This window comes from Bombina bombina, chromosome 2, assembly GCF_027579735.1.
Source record: "Bombina bombina isolate aBomBom1 chromosome 2, aBomBom1.pri, whole genome shotgun sequence".
NCBI lineage: Eukaryota > Metazoa > Chordata > Amphibia > Anura > Bombinatoridae > Bombina > Bombina bombina.
The window spans coordinates 1,286,847,071-1,286,873,687 of NC_069500.1; the positions used below are offsets into that span (position 1 = coordinate 1,286,847,071).

The 26,617-nt window shown below is 41.2% G+C and overlaps 1 protein-coding gene across 1 annotated transcript in view; it reads right to left on the reverse strand.

The window, feature by feature from the left end:
- NCAPG (non-SMC condensin I complex subunit G) overlaps positions 1 to 26,617 on the reverse strand; it is a 526,604-nt gene that overhangs the window by 170,741 nt on the left and 329,246 nt on the right. The gene's annotated exons all lie outside the window — the stretch shown is intronic.

The following is a 26,617-nucleotide window of genomic DNA, read 5'->3' on the forward strand; positions in this document are numbered from 1 at the left end:
GCCAAGCAAGGAGAAATAGCAAAGAAAAGTTGGAAAGGACAAAGCAGGCAAAATAGAGGTGCAAAATGAAACTGTCACCATGAAAATAAATGGTTAAATATTAATAACATTGGGCAGGGCTTATGGGCTCACAACCATGAAAGAAATTAATTTATCATCAGGTAAGTATAAATTTTATTTTATTTCACAAGGTAGTGAGAGTTCACGATCCATTACACATGGGAAGGAATACCCAAGCTGTGGAGTGCACGAGTAATGTTGGGGCAGGACCAATTTTTTTTTGAAAAGGCAGGCACCTATTTTCCAGACACTTCTGCCTGGAGAACTTTACTACCAAAGGCTGCTTCAAAAAAAGGCTCAACTGAAGCTTGATTTTTGTAAGACTAGGAAGTACAAACAAGTAAGCCTTGTGAATCAGGAGCTTTAGTCAAGAAGCTATACTAACAGCAAAGGCCCTCTGGCCTTTACATGGACCAGAGAGATTAACAAATAGATTAGAGGATTGTGTAAAATCCATCGTAGTCTATAGGTATATTTTTAAAACTTTTACTACATATAAATACAGAATTACAATATCTGGATAAATATAAGAAACAACGTTTGGTAAACATTGTTAATAAAACCACCTTATCTTGGTGAAAAACTTAAACTATGCTTACCTGATAATTTAATTTCCATCTGTGGGAGGAGAGTCCATGGCTTCAATACTTGTGGGAATTAAGAACCTGGCCACCAGGAGGAGGCAAAGACACCCCAGCCAAAGGCTTAAATACCTCCCCCACTCCCCTCATGCTGCAGAGGGAACAAGGAACAGTAGGAGAAATATCAGGGTATAAATGGTGCCAGAAGAACAAAAATAAATTTAGATTCGCCAACCAGAGAAACGGACGGGAGCCGTTGACTCTCCTCCCACAGATGGAAATGAAATTATCAGGTAAGCATAATTCAAGTTTTCCATCTTAAATGGGAGGAGAGTCCACGGATTAATTCATTACTTGTGGGGAAAAAATACCCAAGCTCTAGAGGACACTGAATGAAAAAAACGGGAGGGCAAAGAGGTGGACCCTAATCTGAGGGCACCAAAGCCTGCAAAACCTTTCTGCCAAAAGTTGCTTCCGCCGAAGCAAAAACATCAAATTTCTAAAACTTTGTAAAAGTATGTAAGGAGGACCAAGTAGTCGCCTTACAAATCTGCTCCATAGAGGCCTCATTCTTAAAGGCCCGTGAAGAGGCCACAGCCCTAGTTGAGTGAGCAGTAATTCTCTGAGGAGGCTTATGTCTCGCTGTCTCATAGGCCAAGCGAATCAAGCTCCTCAACCAAAAGGATAGGGAATTGGAAGAGGCCTTCTGCCCCCTGCGCTTCCCCGAATACACAACAAATAAAGATGAAGTCTGTCTGAATTCTTTTGTGGCCTGAAGATAGAACTTTAAGGCTCGAACCACATCCAAATTATGAAGCAACTTTTCCTTCGAAGAAGAAGGGTTAGGATACAAGGAAGGAACCACTATCTCCTGATTGATGTTACGATTCGACACAACCTTGGGAAGAAATCCCAACCCAGTGCGAAGAACAGCCTTATCAGCGTGAAAAAGCAGATAAGGAGGCTCACATTGCAAGGCCGCCAATTTAGAGACTCTGCGTGCCGATGCAATAGCCAGTAGAAATAGAACCTTTCAAGAAAGAGTTTTAAATGTGAAGCGACTGCATAGGCTCCAACGGATCCTTCTGCAAAATCTTAAGTACCAAGTTTAAGCTCCAAGAGGGAGCGGAATTTCTAAAGAAAGGCCTGATCCTAGACAGATCCTGAATGAAGAACTGAATATCAGGAAGCTCCACAAGCTTCTTGTGTAACAGTACTGATAAAGCCAAAATCTGTCCTTTTAAGGAACTGGCAGCAAGTCTCTTCTCCAACCCATCCTGGAGGAAGGTCAGGATCCTGGATACCCTAACCTTAAGCCAGGGATATCAACGTTCCTCACACCAGGACAAGTAGGTCCTCCACACGTTATGATAGATGGACTGTTCTTTCAATCACGTATATATTCCTGAAGAAACAAAGTATCAGAGCTACTGATATGGAGACTAATATATTAAATATACACTATATAAGTGGTCTAAAGATGGTATATGTGTACTGATCTCACAAGAAAAATAAAACAATGCGAGCTAATGATGAACTCTATTGAATACTAAATGGATATAAACACATAAATACCCTATAACAGTAGAATATACTAAAATTGGTTCCTAAAAAAGCACTTACAAAATACTGTAAATAAGTTAAGAGATGCACAATGGTAAAATGCCAGATTCCAATGCAGCCACACAATATTGAAACAAATGGTCCCAATGAAAAAATAAAAGAAATAGTCTTACAGATTGTGGCTGTGTAGTTGAACGTTAACCATTAGTCCTCACCAGACAGGCTGGTGTATGCTGCTCTCCAAAAAGGGTGTATCATGTGTAAAATCCCTTGGACAAGGCAAGAACTGAAAAACAGAAAAGAGAACAGCGCAATCCGGACTCAAGTGAAGTTTATTAGATAAATAACACACCACACTAAAATGTCAGAACAGTAGGTATTCAGCGTACCAGAAGTTAAAAAACATGAGCATATAAGAAACAATCGTTTGGCAGGATGGATTACCGCTTCACCGCTCCCCTTTTGATGAAACACTCATTGATGAAACACTGCATTGGCAGTGACGCATACAGACTTCCGGAAGCAACCGGAACCGGCTTTTCTGAAATTATCACAGCTGATTAGCCGAATACACCTCTTCACGAGAGGAGTGGAGGAGGACTACTTTCCTACATCAGGCTTCTTTGAAAAGGGGAGCGGTGAAGCGGTAATCCATCCTGCCAAACGATTGTTTCTTATATGCTCATGTTTTTTAACTTCTGGTACGCTGAATACCTACTGTTCTGACATTTTAGTGTGGTGTGTTATTTATCTAATAAACTTCACTTGAGTCCGGATTGCGCGCTTCTCTTTTCTGTTTTTCACGTATATATTCCTCCCGTCTCAAGGAATCTGAATCAAGCTGACAACTTTTGGACTTTTTGCCTGCACATATGTGTTGGTGGTAATATCTCAGTAATTGTATTTTTGAGACTATTATTCTCACATATTTTATTGCTTTATTGCATTGTGTATTGCTTCTCTTCACATATACTTAACCTATTTAGATTTTTTTCCTGAACCAGCAGATCTCTGCGACGAGGTAACCTCCATGGAGGAGACAACGACATCCCCACCAGATCCGCAAACCACATCCTCCGCGGCCACGACAGAGCAATCAGAATAGCCAAAGCTTGCTCTGGCTTGATGCGGGCCACTACTCGAGGTAGAAGTGACAACGGTGGAAATACGTAGACTAGATTGAACTCCCAAGGCATCTATCAGCTCTACCTGGGGATTCTTAGAACGCGACCCGTATATGGGTAGCTTGAAGTTAAGTCTGGACGCCATGAGATCTATCTCCGACGTCCCCCATCTGTTGCAGATCTCCGCGAACACCTCGAGATGGAAAGACCATTCTCCCAAATGTAACATTTGTCTGCTGAGAAAATCCGCTTCCAAGTTGTCCACACCCAGAATGTGGATTGCTGATAGCGAACAGTAGTGGGTCTCTGCCCATTCCAGAATCCGAGAAACTTCCCTCATGGCTAGGGAGCTTCTCGTTCCCCCCTGATGGTTGATGTAAGCCACCGAGGTAATGTTGTCCGATTTGAATCTGATGAATCGGGACGACCCCAGGAGCGGCCAAGCCCTCAGTGCGTTGAAGATCGCTTGAAGTTCCAGAATATTGATCGGGAGAGACGACTCCTCTTGAGTCCACCTGCCCTGTGCCTTCCTGGCACCCCAAACAGCTCCCAATCCTGACAGACTTGCGTCCGTGGTCACAATCTCCCAGGATGGTCTCAAGAAGAATGTCCCCTGGGACAGTAGGCCCGGGTAGATCCACCAAGTGAGATATTCTCTCGTTTGGTTGTCCAGGGAGATCTGTTGGGATAGATCTGAGTGATCGCCGTTCCATTGTCTCAACCTGCACAGTTGAAGAGGTCTGAGATGTAACCTGGCATATGGAATGACATCTATGCTGGATGGATACCATGAGCCCAATCACCTCCATACACCAGGCCACAGATGGCCTTAAGGAGGTCTGAAGGGCAAGACAGCTGGACGCAATCTTGCAACGTCTCTGATCTGTCAAGAATATCTTCATGGATATGGAATCTATGATCGTGCACCCAGAAATTCCTATCTGTTGCTCGGAACCAGGGAACTCTTTCCCTCATTTATCTTCCATCCATGGGATCGAAGAAGGAGAAGAGTCCTCGAATGGTCCTCTGCTAGACTGCATGACAAAGCCTGGACCAGGATGTCGTCCAGATAAGGTGCCACTGCAATACCTCTGGCTCTCGCTACCACGAGCAATGCTCCCAGAACCTTTGTAAGGCCACAAACTGGAAGTGTTGGTCTATAAACGCAAATCTTAGGAATCTGAAGTGATCTTTGTGGATTGACACGTGAAGGTAAGTATCCTTCAAATTTATTGTAGTCATGAACTGTACCTCTTGAACTAGGAGCAGAATGGACCTGATCATCTCCATCTTGAACGATGGGACCAACCAAAATTTGTTTAGGCACTTTAGATCTAGAATCGGGCAAAACGTGCCCTCCTTCTTTGGAACTACGAAAAGGTTTGAATAATACCCCAGACCTCTTTCCACTAGAGGTACTGGTACAATTACTCAGAGAGAGGAGAGATCCCTCACGCACTCTAGAAAGGCGTCTCTCTTCTCTGGACTTGAAGGTTTGACAGAAGGAATCTGCCATTTCTTCTCACACCTTTGCAGTATACCTTTAAAACATCCATTTTCAGGTATACTATGGCTTTGAATCTGTGATTGGCCATTATTCCTTTAAAGGTGTGCTGCACAGGTGGTGAGCTATCCTATGATTAAGTGCTGCATAGCACGAAACATGTAAGGATTTGCTCCCCCTCCACTTGTGTAGCTTGTACTGTGCTGTGCTTGTCTACTTGTTTTAAACGGCTTGTAATAAACTTTTGGATTTTATGGACAATGGATTAAGAGTGCTGCTTCCTTCTACTTTTTATTATTGGATTTGGCTTGATTCTCGTTTTAGCTGGCACCACGCCAACAGTGCTTTTCTCTGTGCCGACATTCTGGGGCTGTAATTAGATAACAGCGCACACACCCTCCTCAGGCTGTAGCGACGTCATTTTCCTACTCACTGTCTCTAGATGAGTCTTGAACCCTATCCTGTATCCCTGGGCGATGACCTCCAGAACCCAAGGATCCTGAACGTCTCTCATCAAAGCCTTCACGAAAAGCGATAGTCTGCCCCCTACGCGACCAGGGACGGATCGGGGGACGCCCCTTCATGCCGATTTTGTCTCGGCAGGCTTCTTGCTCTGCTTGGCTTTGTTCCAAGATTGAGCAGGTTTCCAAGATCTCTTGGACTGCTCGGGTTTCGCGGCAGGTTGCTGGCGTTGGGACTTATTTGAACGAAAGGGACGAAAAGTAGACCCCTTAGGCTTATTCTTTTTATCCTGCGGTAGGAAAGCACCCTTGCCTCCCGTGACCGTGGATATAATAGAGTCCAGGCCTGGACCAAAAAGAACTTTCCCCTGAAATGGGAGGGATAGTAATCTAGACTTGGAAGACATATCAGCAGATCATGATTTTAACCACAAAGCCCTACGGGCTACAACAGAGAACCCTGATGTCTTGGCATTCAGGCGAATAATCTGCATATTTGCATCACAGATAAATGAATTAGCCACCCTTAAGGCCTTAATTCTTTCTTGTATCTCCTTGAGGGGAGTCTCCACTTTGACCATAGCTGACAGTGTGTCACACCAGTAGGTAGCAGCTCCAGCCACCGCAGCGACCGCCGCTACCGGTTAAAATATAAATCCCGTGAGTTAAAACATTTTTCTCAACATGCATTTTAATTTTTTATCCATGGGCTCTTTGAACGACAAACTATCCTCGAGTGGAATAGTTGTGCGCTTAGCGAGCGTGGAGATAGCTCCATCCACCTTAGGGAAGGCCCCCCAACAGCTCAAGCTGAGAGTCTGGAACGGGGAACAGTTTTTTAAAAGAAGTAGAGGAAGAAAAGGACGAACCAAGTTTCTCCCATTCGTTCTTAATAATATTAGCCATCTTAACGGGAACCGGGAAGGTCTGAGGCACCACCCTGTCCTTGTAGACCCTATCTAGCTTAGGGATCAAAGGTTCCTCCGGACGTTTCGGTTCGGGGACATTCAACCTAGCAAGCACCTCTTTCAGCAAAAAGCGCAAGCCGGAGGTCTAGATGTCGACGATTCCGACCCAGAAAGAGCGTCCTCCGAGGAGTCATCTTCTTCAGCGGATAATCTGTCAGAGACATCCAACGGAGTAGATGACCCCTGGGACGGATAGCTATGTTTCACCTTTCGCTTAGCAGGGCGTGGTAAGGTATTGAAGGCTGCAGAGACCACTGTTTGCAACTGATCAGTGAAATCTGGCAGCCAAAGGGCCCCTCCCGCGGGAGGATTAGTAGTGACCTAGGGTGCTGCATGTGTAATCGGAGATAAATGTAGGGAAAGCACCTCGCGGGACGGAGAACCCTCAGAGGTGGACGGCTCAGTTGTACTAAATATCTTATTCCTTTTAGATATTGCAATTTTATCAAAGCATGTGGAACATAGTTGAGCAGGCGGATCTACCAGAACCTCCTCACAATAAACACAGGTATTAGATTTGGTTAAAGAGGGAGTACCCTCTAACATATAAGAGTCCTCTATAGCTTGCGCCTTTATTACCGACTAGATAGAATTAAATGGCACCTTTATATCCCAATGGCCGGGGCACTCACCACCTCCTATGACCCGGACCACAGAGAAACCATTTCGTCTCCTGCAACTGCCAATCAAAAATATTTTAAGCAACTTTCTAATTTACTCCTATTATCAATTTTTCTTCGTTCTCTTGCTATCTTTATTTTAAAAGCAGGAATCTAAATCTTAGCAGCGAGCCCATTTTAGGTTCAGCACCATGGATAGTATTTTCTTATTGGAGGATTACATTTACCCACCAATAACCAAGCATAACCCAGGTTCTCAAGCACAAATGGGCCGGCTCCTATGCATCACATTCCTGCTTTTTAAATAAAGATAGCAAAAGAACGAAGAAAAATTGATAATAGGAGTAAATTAGAAAGTTGCTTAAAATTGCATGCTCTATTTAAATCATGAAAGAAAAAAATGTGGGGTTAGTGTCCCTTTAAAGAGGCCACACCCGGTCACATGGAGTGCCATGCAGGACCGCCCCTGCACTATAGAGAAAAATGCATCAAAAAAAGAGGCCGCGCCGATATCTCTCAAGAAAAACTGACTGTTCACACATTGCTAGAGCCTCATCTCACACATGTCGCAGCATCAAACACAAAGAATATTATGCATAAATCCCCCCATGTTCATATAACCCCCTTTCCGGGGATATTAACCCTTGATTCTATGCAGATAAAAGGAGACACACTGTGACCCTGTCTTCTTGCGTTATCATATGTGTATAAATGAAACGATCTTACCAGAATCTATGCCGTGGAACAGAAACACGGCCTTTCAAGTGTGACAGGGTTGTAGCATTGCTCCTGAAATGGACTTGAGTGCAGAAAGCAGGCAGCGAAACTCCTCAACGCTGATTGCTTAAGGAGCTGTTAATCTGAGTCAGGATGGTTTCGCAGAAAGACTCTCCCTGCATCTCCGGACTTTAACTTTCACTCATGTTCTCACTGAGAGGCTGACAGGACTACTTAAAACTCCAGTCCCATTCTGAAGAGTATCCTCCTTAAGAGACTACTCCGAATCTTCCAACACTTCTCTGCCAACCTCCTGTGATGAAAGGCAAAGAATGACTGGGGGATGAGGGGAGCGGGGGAGGTATTTATGCCTTTGGCTGGCGTGTCTTTGCTTCCTCCTGGTGGCCAGGTTCTTAATTCCCACAAGTAATTAATGAAGCTGTGGACTCTCCTCCTATTTAAGATGGAAAATAAGATAAAGGGGGATCACAGAAAAGAGCGGATATAACAGAAAATTGATATCTAGAGAATACATTGGTTCAACAGGAGAAACCTGCAAGATTCTTATAACCAAATTTACATTCCATGGTGGAGAGATTGGCATAACAGGAAGAATCCTAACTAAAGCCTGAACAAAACTGTGAAAGTCAGGTAGTTTTGCAATCTTTTTGCTGAAATGTAAGCTTTAATAGAGCTTGCAGATGGGGGGTGGAGCTAGCTGCCAGAGCAAGCAGACCTGTTTTTGAAGAGCTTCCGAGGCTAATTATAAAATAATAGATTTATTCAAATTTCATCTTACAAGTTACTATATAAAAACTTGATCCTTGAGATTTCTCCAACAGAAAATCATGTTGGGAGCGGATTAAGAAGCCCTTCGGGAGAATATTGCAGCTATGTCTCCTAAATGAAACAAGCCAGATACAGAGCTGGGTGGCAGTTACCTCTAACATTGAAAGTTGGTCTGCGGATCCCCCCCCCCTCTCCCGACCTCCTGGTCAACCCAGACATATTACCTTGAGATGTGTAATTACAATATTGACCATAAACACCTATAAATCAACGGGAACTCAGGATAATTGCTATTTTACTACCGGATGCAGACAAACAAGATGGGGAATACCGCGTGGGAAGTGAAAACTCTGGGGCTCCTCGATGCACATTTCCTTGAGCTGAAACGAATGATTGCTGCAACCTTGGAAACTATATCCGCTAGGAGATTGCCCAGTTGCCCATTTGAGAAGCAGCAAGCCGTATCTGAGAGCGGTACAACGGATGCCGTGGAGCTTGTAGTTTGCATCAACATCGGTGCCGGCCCCGATGTAGTGGAGCACGCAGGCACTATAAACAATCACGCTAAATGCTTTACTATTGTGGAGGATGAGGTATTGTCTACACTTCAAAAAGAGGAGGCCCAGAAAGATGCACAAATTGACTTTGCAATTTACAACGCCAGCAGGGACTGGCCCTGTGACTCTCACGCCACTTTGCCTATGGGTGGCCCCTACAAACTCTCTCAGGGCCAGGCATTATCTCTGCATGAAGTTATGGGAAATATGGAATTGCCCCTTCAGCTCTTGGATTAATGGGGCCCCTTCCTTCACAGTTTTGAGAGGGATGCTGGTATCACATATAGCTTGTGCCAGCACTGCCCATATGGATAACCGCTGCAACCTATGCGCATTGAGCACCTAGAGTGCAGGAGTTTGTTAAACTACAGCACCCATGCTTGGCCCAAGATGAAGACACGGATAAGATCTGGACATACTTATACAATTGAACTGCAAGCTTACACAATGCTTCTCCTTTTTATTTTTTATTATTCTCTTAATATTCAATATTTTTTTGTTCCATGTTTTGTAACATTTAACCTTAGGGAAAGCTATATTACTTTTATAGTCTTATATAAGGACCATGTACATTTTCCTTGAATACATTTAGGGGACTGTGCGGCAGGATCTGTCTAGATGGTCAGTATTAAGCCATGAGTTACACTGCTGCAAGTGTTATATATATATATATATATATATATATATAAGTTTAAGAAATTTTATATAACTGCTATAGTTTTACTTAATGTCCATGTGCATTTGTCTTGATTGCATCTAGAGGCTACTGTTACAAGCATACAACAACTCTCTACAATGCCCTTACTACTCAGTAACATGCAACAAAACCTAATTACTAGACACTAGCTTAGAGCTTCTCCTTTTCTTTTTTGTTCTCCATTGTTCTCTCTGGATGGTCAGTACAAAGCCATAAGCATTACTATTTCATCTGTTGGTGTACCTAACCCTAGGATAATTTATATTGCTGGTATAATATTGTGCAATACCCATATACATCCTGCTCAATTTTCATGTAGACCCTCTTCACAAAAATTTTTCATAATTACTTCTAGCATACGCGACACTGGGGAGTATTATGCGCTCCTACTAAGCGTTTGCCTGCAAACAGAGACATACAGGAAGACAAATTCCTGAGGAACCAATACCAATAGCCACATCCCTACATGGGAGAGTTGCTGAATTTATGCACAAGTTTAATATATGGATATGTTATTAAATGTTCTCATCCTATAAGGAGAAAAAAGGTGAAGTTGCTTTTCTTTTGATAATGGAGATGCTAAATGGGTTTTCTAAGTTTAAGTCCACTGATGAGCGATTTGTTTAGGGATTACCTGCATCCAATGTTTTGTTCAGTTGAGTTCCTTATGTCAGATCAGATACTTTATATGTTTTACAGTGTTTTAGCATAGAACCCCCCTCTCCCCATCCTTTCACAACCTCATAAAGGTTTTTAATATAGCGGTGCTTACCCGCTGAATAGTCACTTGATTATAGAAGAGTCCGGTACAAGGCTAATACCAGTCATATTGACATTGGCAGTTATACTTGGGGGCAGGGCCTCTCTGTGAGTTCGAGATGCTCTGCCTCCATTCCATACGTTAGCACTTTGTAACTTATTATTCATTACTTGAATACATAAATTACTCGGACCTACGTTATTTTATCCCCCTTCCATAATCCTTCCTTGCCCACTGTGAGCAATGAGAGTAGCTTTCATATGCCTATATCGGTTGCCTGGAATAGGCTGTAGACTAGCTACATTTGTATGCTCTAATTTGAAAGACAGTATGAAAAATAAAAAAAGAGGTATCTAGACAGTAAGGAGTTGTTAAATGTGCATCATGGATTTTTGTCCTATGTGGTATCTATTGTGTTTGGTGTGCATAATGTCAACATTGGACAATTGTATGTACTGTCAGAATTTTACATTTTTTTTTAATTTTTTTTTAATATCCTCAATAAAAGACCATGTAAACCAAAAGAGCTTGCAGATAACCTCCTCTTGTAAAAATCTAAGAATCCCAGGAATTCTAAAAGAATGCCAATTGAAGCCAATCTTTCACATAAGAAAAAAAAAAACTTTCTAAATTTTGTGATAACTTTTCAAGTAACAGGCTTTTCTGGCTCCAATTAAGGTTTCTACAACCTTACCTGAAAACAAAAAAACAAACAAACCTATCTGCTTTAGAATTAGGTGTTTAATCTCCAAGCCTTCAAGCTAAGAGACTCGAGATCTTGATGATGGAAGGGACCTTGAAAGAGAAGGTTACGACTTAAAGAGGACACGGAGGGCAACTGGACATTAGAATTAGATCTGCATACCAAATTCTCGAAGGCCACGCAAGAGCAATCCCAATTACCGATGATTGCTCATTAGAGGAAAAATTTAAGTAAGTTGAAAAGAACAGGGAGCTGCTAGAGCATCTACTTACTCAGATTGAGGATTCCTGGATCTTGCAAAGTTCAAAAGTTTGTTGATCAAATGAGAAGCATTAGGTCTATCTCTGGGAGACCCCATTGCTCTACTATTTGACTGAATACTCCCTAAAGCAAGGACCATTCCAATGGATAAAGAGATCGACTACACAGATAATCTTCTTCCAATTTTTTTTACCCCTGGGATATGAGTAGCAGAAATTGTGCATAGATTTCTGTCTGCCTTTAAATAGGATACTTCCTTTAATGCTAGACCACTGTGAGTTCCCCCATGGTGATTGATATGTGCCACTGCTGTGACATTGTCTGATTGGAAGCAAAGAAAATAAATTGTCCTCCTTCATGGGAGTCCAGCTCTAGAGAGCACTGAATATAGAAAACATTTTTAGGAAGTTTATTGGTAACATCGCCTCCTGAGGAGACCAAACTCCATGTCCTCTCCTGGACCCCAACCCAAGAGTATTGTGGCTGTGGTGATTATCATCCAGGTTGGATGGACAAAAGAAGATCCATGACAAATGGACTTGTTCCCTATCCGCCAGGATATATAATTCCTTGTAGCTGGATCCAAAAGGATCCTTCGAGAAAGCTGAGTGTAATCCTTGCACCACTGACATAGCATGCATAACTGATCTCATGTAAGACCAAGCAAAGTTGAATTGCATCTGATGCACCTATCATCAGACCTAGAATTTCTTTGCCAAAAGCTTCAATAGGATTGGATAGAGACTGAGGTTTCATACAAGTCAACTGCAATTGTGTTCTTTAATCTGTCAAAGAAAACCTCATTGATAGAGTCTAGACACCTAGAAAGGAGACTCTGGTTTGGGAAGATAGCGCTTTTTGAAATGTTGATTCTCCAACCATTATTGTGAAGAAACAAATCTTGGTGTGGGATATTGTTAAAGGTAATGATGGCACTTGGATCAAGATATGGTCCAAGTATCGAGCCACCAAAGTACATTGAGCTTGAATGACAAATAGCAGCGTACTCAAAACTTTTGTAAAAATTCTGGGAGCAGTAGCCAGACCAAAAGGTTAGAACAACAAACTAAAATTGTTTGTCCTGAAATGCAAAATAAAGGAACTGATGTTGGTCGTGTGACTAGGGATATGAAGGTAAGCATCCTTTGAATCTATTGAGTAAGTAAACTGCATTTGTTGGACAGGGGGAAAAGTTCAAATTGTTTCCTTTTTGAATGTAGGAACCCACAAAATGTAGTTTAGAGTCTTTAAATCCAAAATAGGCCTTTAAATTTATCTCTGTCTTGGGAAATATGAAAATATTGGAATAAAATCTGTGGCCTTATTCTGGAATAGGTACTATAACTACAATGAGTTCTAGACACTGAACACAAAAGAAAAGGAAAAAAAAAAAGAAAAAAAAGAATAAAAAAGCTGGAGCCCTCACAGGGTCCTTTGGTATGTGAGAAAAAAGAAACTTTCCTCTGGGAGGCCCTGAACCTATAGCCTATTCAGTACCCTTGAGAAACAATATTTAACACCCAAGGATCTTGTAAAGATTGCGAGCAGCTCTTCTGAATAAGACATATTATTATGCCCCTTTAGAAAATAATCTGAATCAGGAGCCGCACCATCAAGCCGACTTGGTAGAGGAAGAAGGCTCCTTAGACTCGTTAGCCTTGTTCTTAATTTGGGGTAGCTGTCCAGGAAGATCTGGAAGAATTCAGCTTTTGTGAAGAGGAGGATGACTTGGTTCCTTGGTTAATGTCTTTTTTTCTTTAAATTTCATATCCTGAGGGAAAAATATAATGTATGCTAACTTGATAAATTTATTTATTTCATGGTTGTAAGAGTCCGCAATCCATTACTCCTGGCCCCTAGGAGGCGGGAAAGGTCCCAAAATTCCCAGAGCCCTTAAAATCCCTCCCACCTTACTAGAAACTTGCCTGAAAAGAAGGTAGGAAAAGAAAATAAGAGTGATAAAAAGGAACAGGAAAAAGAAAGGTGCATACCCAAACTGCTAAAAAAAACCCAATCAAAATAAGAAAAAAATGGGCAGGGGATCGTGGACTCTTTACCATGAAAGAAATGGATTTATTACGCAAGTATAAATTATATTTTTTTTTATAAAGGTGAGAATCGACGATCTATTACTCATGGCAACTAATACTTAAGCTGTGGAGTTAATGTGTAATCTCGGCGGGACCAGACGTAAGCTGCTTCAGAAGAAGCAAAAAGATCAAAATGGTAGAAATTAGAAATATGTAAGGAAACTGCCTTTCAAATTATTTCAGAGGCCTCATCCTCAAAGGACCATGAATAAGCATCTGATCTGGTAGAATGAGCTAGCCCATGTAGAAGGAAACAGACCAGTCTTTTTTTTTAAATAAAGCTTTATCCAAGAGGATGCTCATCACAAACAGCAGACACATCAGAAACCTTCCAGGATAAAAACTGAATATCGAAATCATGCATATGTTCAAAAAGAAAAAACCTGCAAAACCCAATAAGATTCCATGGAGGAGAAAATGGTTAATCACAGGCTTAATCATGATTAAGGCCTAGATAAAATTTAATATTCAGAAGACTTCAAGTGAAACAAGACAGGAAGAGCAGAGATTTGACCTTTTAAGGAGCTAGCAGATAAACCCTTATTATTATCGGTTATTTGTAGAGCGCCAACAGATTCCGCAGCGCTAATTATCCAAATCATCCTCAAGAAATTGAAGACTAGTGCCAACTAAACACATGTTCCTTGTCACAGGTTTACAGGCCTGAACAAACAAACCTTGAGACGGAATGTCGTAACACAGAGAAGAAGCCACGAAGGACAATGGGACAATCTGCACCAGATCTGCAAAGCAAGTCCTGTGAAGCCAAGCTGGAGAAAGCAGAACTACTGATGATATCTAGATATTGATCCTGGCTATTGCCCTTGGTAGCAGTACAAGAGGTGGAAAAATGTGAGCCAGACAAAAACAACCAATGAGTTACTAGAACTCCGCCTAAGGATCCCTGGAGCTCGCAAAACATTTGGGGAGTTCTTTGTAAAAATAAGAAGCCAACAGATCCACCTAATGCAAACCCCAAAGGTACATAATCTGACTGAAGAGACCATTCCCCTGGGTGAAGGGTTAGAAATTCTGCTTCCCAATTGCACAACACTGAAATACGAACTTCAAAAATCATACAGGAAAGAGGCGTAAAGTGCCTCCTATTGTTATTTTAAATAAATCTAGATTATTTGCATCTCAGAACACAAAAAAATAATTCAAAACCACAGGCAGAAAAAAGGCCTTACTAGCAGACAAAGGTTTAGATTTCCTCTTACGCTTATCTGAAAGTAGGGAAAGCAGACAAAGCTGCCGATAATGCAGAAGTTATCTGTGCTGCAAAATCCCCTTGCAAATATACACCCCCAGGAGGTTGAGAGGACACGCAAGGCACTGTATGTGAAACTGATGAGGCTTGGGACGTTTGAGGAGAAAGCTGAGGCATATCCAGAACAGCTATATCCTGAGAGACATTACGTTCACAAGTGGTTAACTTATCCTTATATTTTAAGGTCTTAGCTAAACAACTGGAACAAAATTGCATAGGCAGAACAATTGGGACTTCTAAACAACTGGAACAAAATTGCATAGGCAGAACAATTGGGACTTCTAAGCAAAGCAAACATTTGTCCATATTAATTGAAGAATCTTTTTCAGATTCCATTGTAAATAAAAATGTATAGTATAGATAAAAATTAATAAATTAATTGTAGAGATATATCCAAAAAAACGGCACCTGTCACTTTAACCAGAAAGAACCTGAGGCTCCTACCGTACCGGAGTCGATAACTCACTAGTAAGGAAACTCTCCAGATGAGGATTTATGCAAAAGATCAGATTAGCAATCCGATCCTAAGAAATGAAAGCCGCAGCAGTCCAGGCTCAATGACTGACTAAACTCCGCTCCTCACACACATGGAAGAGCGGAGTCACGTGAGCGAGCTGATTGAAAAATGAAACTGCGCCACAAGTCTTAAAATAGGCGCGTAATTCAAAACGGCTCATAGAACAAAAAACAAACACATAAATGAGCCATAAAAGCCTCATAATGTCCAGACTCCAATAAACAAATGCGCCCCATGCCATATGCTTTGTCCTTAAAAAGGTTTAGATGACCAAAAAACCTTTCCACAGTTTGCTTAAGACATAAGCACACAGCTTATATTAACCCCTTAGACTCTCTTGCCAGTGTTAAGCCTACATTGTGCCTGCAAATCTGCCCCCCAAAAAATATCTAAGACCACTTAGATAATCTATGTCCCAATTTTGTTCCACTAGAGGTTTTACCTCTAAAGTGCTATCCTTCAGAACCTAGAAGGAAAATGCACTTACCTGTGGATCCAGCTGCAGGGCAGGTAACAGCTACATAGGTGTGAACAGTTTTCCACACCCCTTCAGGAACCTGTAGTAAAAGAAAGAACAGAGTAACTAACTCTGGCTTTCTGCAAAAGGATAGCAAAATGTTAGCAGTAAAGCAAAGACTTCTTCGCCGCCTTCTAACTGCTAAAAGCCACCACTACTTTTACTCAAAAGATTGACGTGGAAACAGCTAAACCCAAATCCTTGCTTGCAGGGAAAATACCCATAAAAGGATTACAATCTTCAGACACCAACTTTGCACAACCTCCATCGAAGGAGGGAAGTTACACTTAACAGCATTGCTGAGGTGCTCTTTGCCGCCTCCTGCTGGCCAGGAGTTGAATATTCCACTAGTAATTGGAATGACGTTGTGGACTCTCCATGTCATAGGAAAGAAAATACCATTTGAACATTACATTCAAAATATTTTAATATCCAGTACAGGTGACCCTCGTTTTACAACGGTTCAATTTACACCATTTCAGAATAACAACCATTTTTTCCAGTCATGTGACTGCTATTTAAAAGCATTGAGAAGCAGTGCATTTATTAAAATAGCCAGTAGGCCGAGCTGTCCGCTTGTGTTGCAGCAAAGCCAAGCAAGCTGAAATTAATCAGTTTAACCAGACCTGAGCTATCGAGCAGATTTCAAAGGAACAAGATCTTCCTGTCTATAAATCAGTCCAGATTGGAATGCATAGAAAGAACTGTTTGCAGAAAAATGCAAGTGAAGTCTGTGTTGTGTGATTATTTTATTAGGTTTATAATGCTGTTTAGCAAATGTTTTTGTTCATTTAACTTAGTTTAATTATTTATTCTTTGTTGTGTGATTATTTTATTAGGTTTATAATGCCGTTTAGCATTTAAAGTCTTCATTTCAAAGCTTTAAAAATAATATATTAGATGTTACTTATGACAATTTTGAGCGGGGCCTGGAACCTATCTCCCTCACTTCCCATTGACTTACATTATAAACTGGGTTTCAATTTACAACCATTCCTTCGGGAACCTAACCCCCGGCGTAAACTGAGGGCTACTTGTATAAATATATATGGGGAAAATTTGAAGTAAGCGTCAGGTATAGAATATCAAAGCATTTACAAATGGCATTAGATATATTGTGCTATTAGTCTAACTCTAGATATCTTGAACAATAAATAATAAGGAAATGTTAAAGGGACACTGAACCCAAATTTTTTCTTTTGTGATTCAGATAGAGCATGCAATTTTAAGCAACTTTCCAATTTACTCCTATTATCACATTTTCTTCATTCTCTTGGTATCTTTATTTGAAAAGCAAGAATGTAAGTTTAGATGCTGGCCTATCTTTGGTGAACATCCTGGGTTGTTCTTGCTGATTGGTGGATAAAATCAACAACCAATAAAGAAGTGCTGTCCAGCATCTGAACAAAAAAAATTTGCTTAGATGCCTTCTTTTTCAAATAAAGATAGCAAGAGAACGAAGAAAAATTGATAATAGGAGTAAATTAGAAAGTTGCTTAAAATTGCATGCTCTATCTGAATCACGAAAGAAAGAATTTTGGGTTCAGTGTCCCTTTAAGCATCTTCACATATATAAACAAATCCTTCACCATGGTTAAATATAATAATCTAAAAACATGATCAAAGAGTCAATTTTACGTTGTAATTAACATTGACGTATACTGTAACAGAAATTAACTTATGCTGGCCTGTATAATAAAAAACATAATTTATGCTTACCTGATAAATTTATTTCTCTTGTGATGTATCGAGTCCACGGATTCATCCTTACTTGTGGGAAAATTCTCCTTCCCTACAGGAAATGGCAGAGAGAGCACCCACAGCAGAGCTGTCTATATAGCTCCCCCCTTAGCTCCACCCCCAGTCATTCGACCGAAGGCTAGGAAGAAAAAGGAGAAACCATAGGGTGCAGTGGTGACAGAAAGTTTAAAAAGTAAAAATATATATGCCTGTCGTAATAAACAGGGCGGGCCGTGGACTCGATACATCACAAGAGAAATAAATTTATCAGGTAAGCATAAATTATGTTTTCTCTTGTAAGATGTATCAAGTCCACGGATTCATCCTTACTTGTGGGATACCAATACCAAAGCTTTAGGACACGGATAAAGGGAGGGACAAGACAGGGACCTTAAACAGAAGGCACCACTGCTTGTAGAACCTTTCTCCCAAAAATAGCCTCCGAAGAAGCAAAAGTATAAAATTTGGAAAAAGTATGAAGCGAAGACCAAGTCGCCGCCTTACAAATCTGTTCAACAGAAGCCTCATTTTTAAAAGCCCATGTGGAAGCCACAGCTCTAGTAGAATGAGCAGTAATTCTTTCAGGAGGCTGCTGTCCAGCAGTCTCATAGGCCAAACGGATGATGCTTTTCAGCCAAAAGGAAAGAGAGGTAGCCGTAGCCCTTTGACCTCTCTGTTTACCAGAATAAACAACAAACAATGAAGATGTTTGACGGAAATCTTTAGTTGCTTGTAAGTAGAACTTTAAAGCACGAATCACATCAAGATTGTGCAACAGACGTTCCTTCTTTGATGAAGGATTTGGACACAGAGAAGGAACAACAATCTCTTGATTGATATTCTTATTACAAACAACCTTAGGAAGAAAACCAGGTTTGGTACGCAAAACCACCTTATCTGAATGGAAAATAAGATAAGGGGAATCACACTGTAAAGCAGATAGCTCAGAAACTCTTCGAGCCGAAGAGATAGCAACTAAGAACAAAACTTTCCAAGATAGAAATTTAATATCTATGGAATGCATAGGTTCAAACGGAACCCCTTGAAGAACTCTAAGGACTAAGTTTAGGCTCCAAGGCGGAGCAGCAGGCTTAAATACAGGCTTAATTCTGACCAAAGCCTGACTAAAAGTTTGAACGTCTGGGACATCTGCCAGACGTTTGTGTAGTAGAATAGACAAAGCAGATATTTGTCATTTTAGAGAACTAGCTGATAATCCCTTCTCCAAACCCTCTTGGAGAAAAGACAATATTCTAGGAATCCTAATCTTACTCCACGAGTAACCTTTGGATTCACACCAAAAAAGATATTTGCGCCAAATCTTATGATAGATCTTCCTGGTGACAGGCTTTCTAGCCTGAATCAGGGTATCAATGACCGACTCAGAGAACCCACGCTTTGATAGCAGACGCAGAGAAACTAGATTTGGATGTGAGAACGGACCTTGGATTAGAAGGTCCCGCCTCATTGGCAGGGTCCACGGGGGAACCAAGGACATGCCCACTAGGTCTGCATACCAAGTCCTGCGTGGCCACGCAGGTGCTATCAGAATCACCGAAGCTCTCTCCTGCTTGATTCTGGCAACCAGACGTGGAAGGAGAGGAAGCGGTGGAAATACGTAGGCCAGATTGAAAGACCAAGGTACTGCTAGAGCATCTATCAGTCCCGACTTGGGATCCCGGGACCTGGACCCGTAACGAGGAAGTTTGGCATTCTGACGAGACACCATCAGATCCAATTCTGGTGTGCCCCATAGCTGAATCAGCTGAGCAAATACCTCCGGATGGAGTTCCCACTCCTTCGGATGAAAAGTCTGACGACTTAGAAAATCCACCTCCCAGTTCTCTACTCCTGGAATGTGGATTGCTGAGAGATGGCAAGAGTGATCCTCTGCCCATCGGATTATTTTGGTTACCTCCATCATCGCTAGAGAACTCCTTATTCCTCCTTGATGATTGATATATGCTACAGTCGTGATGTTGTCCGACTGAAACCTGATGAATTTGGCTGCAGCAAGCTGAGGCCACGCCTGAAGCGCCTTGAATAGCGCTCTCAGTTCTAGGATGTTTATCGGAAGAGATTCCTCCCGAGACCATAAGCCCTGTGCTTTCAGGGAGTTCCAGACTGCACCCAAGCCTAGCAGGCTGGCATCTGTCGTTACAATGAGCCACTCTGGCCTGTGGAAGTACATTCCCTGAGACAGGTGGTCCTGAGACAACCACCAGAGAAGAGAATCTCTCGTCTCCTGGTCCAGATGCAGTTGAGAAGATAAATCTGCATAATCCCCATTCCACTGTTTGAGCATGCATAGTTGCAGTGGTCTGAGATGTAGGCGGGCAAAAGGAACTATGTCCATTGCCGCTACCATGAGTCTGATTACCTCCATACACTGAGCCACAGATGGCCAAGTAATGGAATGAAGAGTTCGGTAAGTGGTTAAGAGTTTTGATTTTCTGACTTCCGTCAGAAACATTTTTATTTCTACCGAATCTATCAGAGTCCCCAGAAAGGAAACTCTTGTGAGAGGGAAGAGAGAACTCTTATTTATGTTCACCTTCCACCCGTGATATCTCAGAAAAGCCAACACAATGTCCGTGTGAGACTTGGCAAGTTGGAAAGTCGACGCCTGAATTAAGATGTCGTCTAGATAAGGCGCCACTGCTATGCCCCGAGGTCGTAGAACCGCCAGAAGGGACCCTAGCACCTTTGTGAAAATTCTTGGAGCCGTGGCTAACCCGAAGGAAAGAGCCACAAACTGGTAATGCCTGTTTAGAAAAGTAAATCTGAGAAATTGATGATGATTTCTGTGAATAGGGATGTGTAGATACGCATCCTTTAAGTCCACGGTAGTCATATATTGACCTTCCTGGATCAGAGGCAGAATAGTCCGAATGGTCTCCATCTTGAATGATGGAACCCTGAGGAACTTGTTTAGAATTTTGAGATCCAAGATTGGTCTGAAAGTTCCCTCTTTTTTGGGAACCACAAACAGGTTTGAGTAGAACCCTAGTCCCTGTTCCTCTTTTGGGACTGGGCGGATCACCCCCATGGTAAGCAGATCTTCTACACAGCGTAAGAACGCCTCTCTCTTTGTCTGGTTTACAGACAATCGAGAAATATGAAATCTCCCCCGTGGAAAGGAGTCTTTGAATTCCAGAAGATATCCCTGGGACACAATTTCTAAAGCCCAGGGATCGTGAACATCTCTTGCCCAAGCCTGAGCGAAGAGAGAGTCTGCCCCCTACTAGATCCGGTCCCGGATCGGGGGCTACCCCTTCATGCTGTCTTAGAAGCAGCTGCAGGCTTCTTGGCCTGTTTACCCTTGTTCCAAGCCTGGTTAGGTCTCCAGACTGACTTGGATTGGGCAAAATTCCCCTCTTGCTTTGCAGCAGAGGAAGCCGAAACGGAACCACTCTTGAAGTTCTGAAAGGAAAGAAAATTATTTTGTTTGATCTTCATCTTATTTGATCTATCCTGAGGAAGGGCATGACCTTTCCCTCCAGTGATATCTGAAATGATCTCTTTCAGTTCAGGCCCGAATAGGGTCTTTCCTTTGAAAGGGATGTTCAAAAGTTTAGATTTTGATGACACATCAGCAGACCAGGACTTAAGCCATAACGCCCTGCGTGCTAAAATGGCAAAACCTGAATTCTTTGCCGCTAATTTAGCCATCTCAATAATGATGAATACCATTTCCTAATAGATCGAGATCCTTCCATTCCCATATTTTACCATCTCCCACAGGTCCATAAGACCTTGGTGGACCCCCTAGGAAGGCCAATCATTTCAGGAATCGACTCTGTAACCAGCAACCTTTCGGTATATATAGACCATTTTCTCCAACCATTGGTCAAAACAACTAAATCTTTTTTGAAGGATACTACTGAAACTATTAAAACCTTTGAAGGTAAAAAATGGGAGCAAGATTATTTATGGGTGACATGCGATGTCACCTCGCTGTATACCTGCATCCCCCATGATTTAGGTACCAAAGCAGTGGAAGAAAGCCTAAATAACAGTAGTCTCCCCCATATACAAATAGATTTTATTTTGAAAGGTATAGATTTTATTTTAAAACACAATTATTTTGAGTTTAATTCAAATTTTTATTTACAGTTACAAGGCACAGCGATGGGGACGACTTTTGCCCCATCGTATGCCAATTTATTTATGAATTATTTTGAAAACCGTTTCATTTGGTCACATAATCCCTATGGTAGTCACCTAATTAGTTATTTTAGATATATCGATGATATAATCATAATTTGGAAAGGGCAAGAAAATCAAGTCAACAAATTTATAGAATTCATTAATACTAACCCTATGAATTTAAAATTTACGAGCAAAATCCATAAAGAAAAAATAGAATTTCTGGATTTGATCCTATTTGTCGATACCGAGGGCCTTATTGCCGTGCAAAATTACAGAAAACCAACAGATAAAAATGGTTTTCTGAGTGCTAATAGTGGACATCTGCCCAGGTGGAGACATAATATTCCACTTGGGCAGTATCAAAGAATTCGAAGAAACTGCACGCACTTAGATATCTTTTACAAAGAATCTAGAGATCTAGATAGGAGGTTCAAAGAAAAAGGGTACAACACTAGATAATAACATCAGATTTATCACAACCTATAATCAGGGCAGTAGGGAGATTGAACATATTCTCAACAAACATTGGGGTATACTTATTTCCGATCCTATACTGGGCAAAACATAACCAGACAAACCTACCATAACCTTCAAGAAAAATCAAGATTTGAAAAACATTTTGCCACCCTCAAAACTTAAAGGTATTAAGAAGCCCTCCCAAACTGAAACAAAACATTGGTTAAGTAGATCAAACGGAACATGGCCTTGTGGAATTAAGAACTGCAATATGTGCAGTAGAATTATAAAGGGAGATTCATTTAATAACATTACCAATTCAAAGACATATAAAGTTAAACATCAGTATTCGTGTCAATCAACCTTTGTTGTCTACTTACTAACATGTGATTGTCAGAGCTTCTATATAGGGCGTACCAAAAGACTTATTAGAAACAGATTTAATGAACATTGTAATAATATAAAAAACAAAGTAGAGAACCATAGTGTCCCCTTCCATTTTTTGAACCATCACAGGGCTGACCCATCTGGACTCAAAATTATGGTGCTCGATTGGATACCCCCTAATAGTTAAAAAAAAAGACTCCGAAGTTTGAGACAACGTGAAACCTTTTGGATTCACGAACTTCAAACTTTAGGCACAATTAATGAAAAAGGACTTAACATAGATCTAGACCTGCAGGCCTTCATGTAAATATAAGGGTAGCTCTATAAACAACTAGGTATCACATTAATGGAAAACTCTAATCAGAACATAATCAAGTACTTTTTAAATACTTCCTGATAATTCAGCGATTTACACCTAGTGAATATCCAAACAAATTTTTTTATTATAAAAAAAAAAGGATATTTCAGTCATCTGTGTTTTCCAACACACAGCTCCATCCCTTGATATCATATGTATGGGATTTATAGGTATATCTTCGCTGGTTGGTCATTCCCAAAGTAATCAGGTATAAAACATTTTAATACTCCCTGTGATGTATGTGTAGACACGACTTAGTAGGATTAATTTTTAGAAACCTCAACTACACAAATTATACACGTAGTGTGAGATAGCTGTCCATATTTTAATCCTCCTTTTATATATCAATCTGTTTGGTTTTAATGTCATTCATTTTAGTCATATTATTGTGATTTTTTAACCCAATTGTAATATGTTTTATTTATTTATTTGTGTATTTGCCATTAGTGACGATAAATTCTTCAGACCGGTCTACTCCTTAATGGGAATTACTCCGGTTAATAAGCCAATCACAACTTGAGAACCAGGGGGAGTGCCACCCAATCAGAGACTGAGATTACAGAGGCGCGCCAACCCTGGGTTTTTACTTAAACAAGACTGCTTAATTAAAAGAACATTATATTAACTCTTGAGAAAGTCAGGCCGGTGCCTGACGAAACGCGTAGAGGTTGTCAGTTCCTTGCACACCACAAGCCCGACGACGCCCGGACATACTGCAGTGGACTCTTTCTCTCTTACACAACGTCCTGAGGCTTTCCGGAAGCCGGATGAAGGAGCGTGGAAGTCTGTTACCATCTTGACACAACAGATGCCGGTGACTGAAACGGAGGAGTGGTGATTGTGCTTATTTATATTTTAAATATTGTACGTGTATTCACTTCAACGTTGTATGTTGGACTATTAAAGCTGTATTACTCTTAGAGTGGGTTGCGCGCTCTGTCTTTTTCCTTTTCTGAAAAGCGGCATCTGTAATGAAAGAATTAGCCAACTTAAGGGCCTTGATTCTGTCCATAAGCTCCTCTAAAGGAGTCTCCATCTGAAGAGCCTCTTCTAGAGCCTCAAACCAGAAAGCAGCTGCAGTAGTTACAGGAACAATGCACGCAATAGGTTGAAGAGAAAAACCCTGATGAACAAAAATTTTCTTCAGGAGACCCTCTAATTTTTTATCCATATGATCTTTGAAAGCACAACTGTCTTCGATAGGTATAGTTGTATGCTTAGACAGAGTAGAAATAGCTCCCTCCACCTTAGGGACTGTCTGCCACAAGTCCCGCATGGTGTCAGATATGGGAAACATTTTCTTAAAAACAGGAGGAGGAGAGAACGGAATACCTGGTCTATCCCACTCCTTAGTAATAATATTCACAATCCTCTTAGGAACTGGAAAAACATCAGTGTAAACAGGAACCTCTAAGTATGTATCCGTTTTACACAATTTCTCTGGAACCACTATAGGGTCACAATCATCTAGAGTCGCTAATACCTCCCTGAGCAATAAGCGGAGGTGTTCAAGCTTAAAATATAAAGGCCGTCATATAAAAATCTGTCTGAGGAAGCGTCTTTCCTGAATCAGAAATTTCTCCCTCAGATAACAAATCCCTCACCCCTACTTCAGAGCATTGTGAGGGCATATCAGATACGGCTACTAAAGCGTCAGACGGCTCAGCATATTTTCGAAACCCAGAGCTGTCCCGCTTTCCTTGTAAACCAGGCAGTTTAGATAAAACCTCTGTGAGGTTTGTATTCATAACTGTGGCCATGTCTTGTAAAGTAAAAGAATTTGACGCACTAGAGGTACTTGGCGTCACTTGTGCGGGCGTTACTGATTGTGACACTTGGGGAGAGCTAGATGGCGAACCCTCATTTACTTCTGACTGAGAATCATCTATTTCTCTATTTTTTAAGTGCTAATATATGTTCTTTATAATTTATAGACATATCAGTACAATTGGGACACATTCTAAGAGGGGGTTCCACAATGGCTTCCAAACATATTAAACAAGGATTTTCCTTGGTGTCAGACATGTTAAACAGGCTAGTAATGTAACAAGCAAGCTTGGAAAACACTGTAATCAAAGTAAAAAACACTTAGAAATAAAACGGTACTGTGCCTTTAAGAGAAAAAAAAGCTGCCCCAGTTCTGCAAAACAGTGTAAAAAAGCAGTAAACTTAACAAAATGTTTACAGTAGCATTATAAAGGCTTAGTAACTTTGCACAGCTATGCAAATAAACAACTCTTTAATGGCAAAAACGGATTGAAAAAACGTTAAACCCAGTAAAAAAGACTTTCAGCACCATGCCACAGCTCTGCTGTGGCTCCTACCTGCCCTTCAGAACGATTTGTGGGGGAAAAAACTTCTTTAACAACCCTCAAACACAACAGAAACGACAGGAGAAGCAGTGATATGTCTCAGAGGAAAGGAAACTGCGCAACTGAGGCGCGAAAATAGGCCCCTCCGACCTCACTCGATGTTTTGAGGCCTAACAGACAAACACTAGAGTGTCTCTAAATTAACCATGTGAGTTACAAAACTCAAAACCAAGTCACAATGACCCCTTTAGTCCCTTCAAAAAACATTATAAATATATCAAAAAACAAAACGTTTTTTCCTAACAGTGTCACCAGTAACTAATGAGCCCTTCAAGCAAGCTGAAATTCCTATTAAAGTATCTGAATACAGCTTACCCTTCCCTCATGAGGATATTGCCAGCCTTTTCTAGATTTAACACAGTCTGTCTAGAAAAATATAGACTGAACATACCTCATATGCAGCTTAGTCTGCAAACTGTTCTCCCAACTGAAGTTTTCCAATACTCTTCAGGCCTTGTGAGAACAGCAGTGGATCTTAGTTACAAAGTGCTAAGATCATCATCCTCCTTGCAGAAATCTTCATCCCTTTTCTGCCAGAGAGTAAATAGTACACACCGATGCCATTTAAAATAATAAACTTTTGCTTGAGAAGTAAAAATCTAACATCTTAGTAACCACATAGCTCTTTGCCCTTCCTAGCAGTTAAGCAGGCAGAGAGAATGACTGGGGGGTGGAGGTAAGGGGGGAGCTATATAGACAGCTCTGCTGTGGGTGCTCTCTCTGCCACTTCCTGTAGGGAAGGAGAATATCCCACAAGTAAGGATGAATCCGTGGACTCGATACATCTTACAAGAGAAACATATATTATGCTTACCAGATAATGTCCTTTCCTTCTGTTTGAGGAGAGTCCATCGCTTCATTTATTACTTGTGGGAATACAAAACCTGGCTACCAGGAGGAGGCAAATACACCCCAGCCAAAGGCTTAAATACCTCCCCCACTATCCTCATATCCCAGTCATTCTGCCAAGGGAACAGTAGGAGAAATATCAGGGTATAAAAGGTGCCAGAAGAATAACAAACATTTTGGTCCGCCCAACGGAGAAAAACGGGCGGGAGCCGTGGACTCTCCTCATACAGAAGGAAAGGAAATTATCTGGTAAGTATAATTTCTGTTTTACTTCTTAATAATTCATTACTTGTGGGAAATATATACCCAAGCTCTAGAGAACACTGAATGAAAACGGGAGGGTAAAGAAAGGCGGACCCTATTCTGAGGGCACCACAGCCTGCAAAACCTCTCTCCCAAAAGCTGCTTCAAAATATGCTTCAAAAACCTCAAATATGTAAAATTTTGAAAAGGTATGTAAGGAAGACCAAGTAGCCGCCCTACAAATATGCTCCATAGAGGCCTCATTCTTGAAGGCCCAAAATGAAGCCACTAGTGAAGTAAC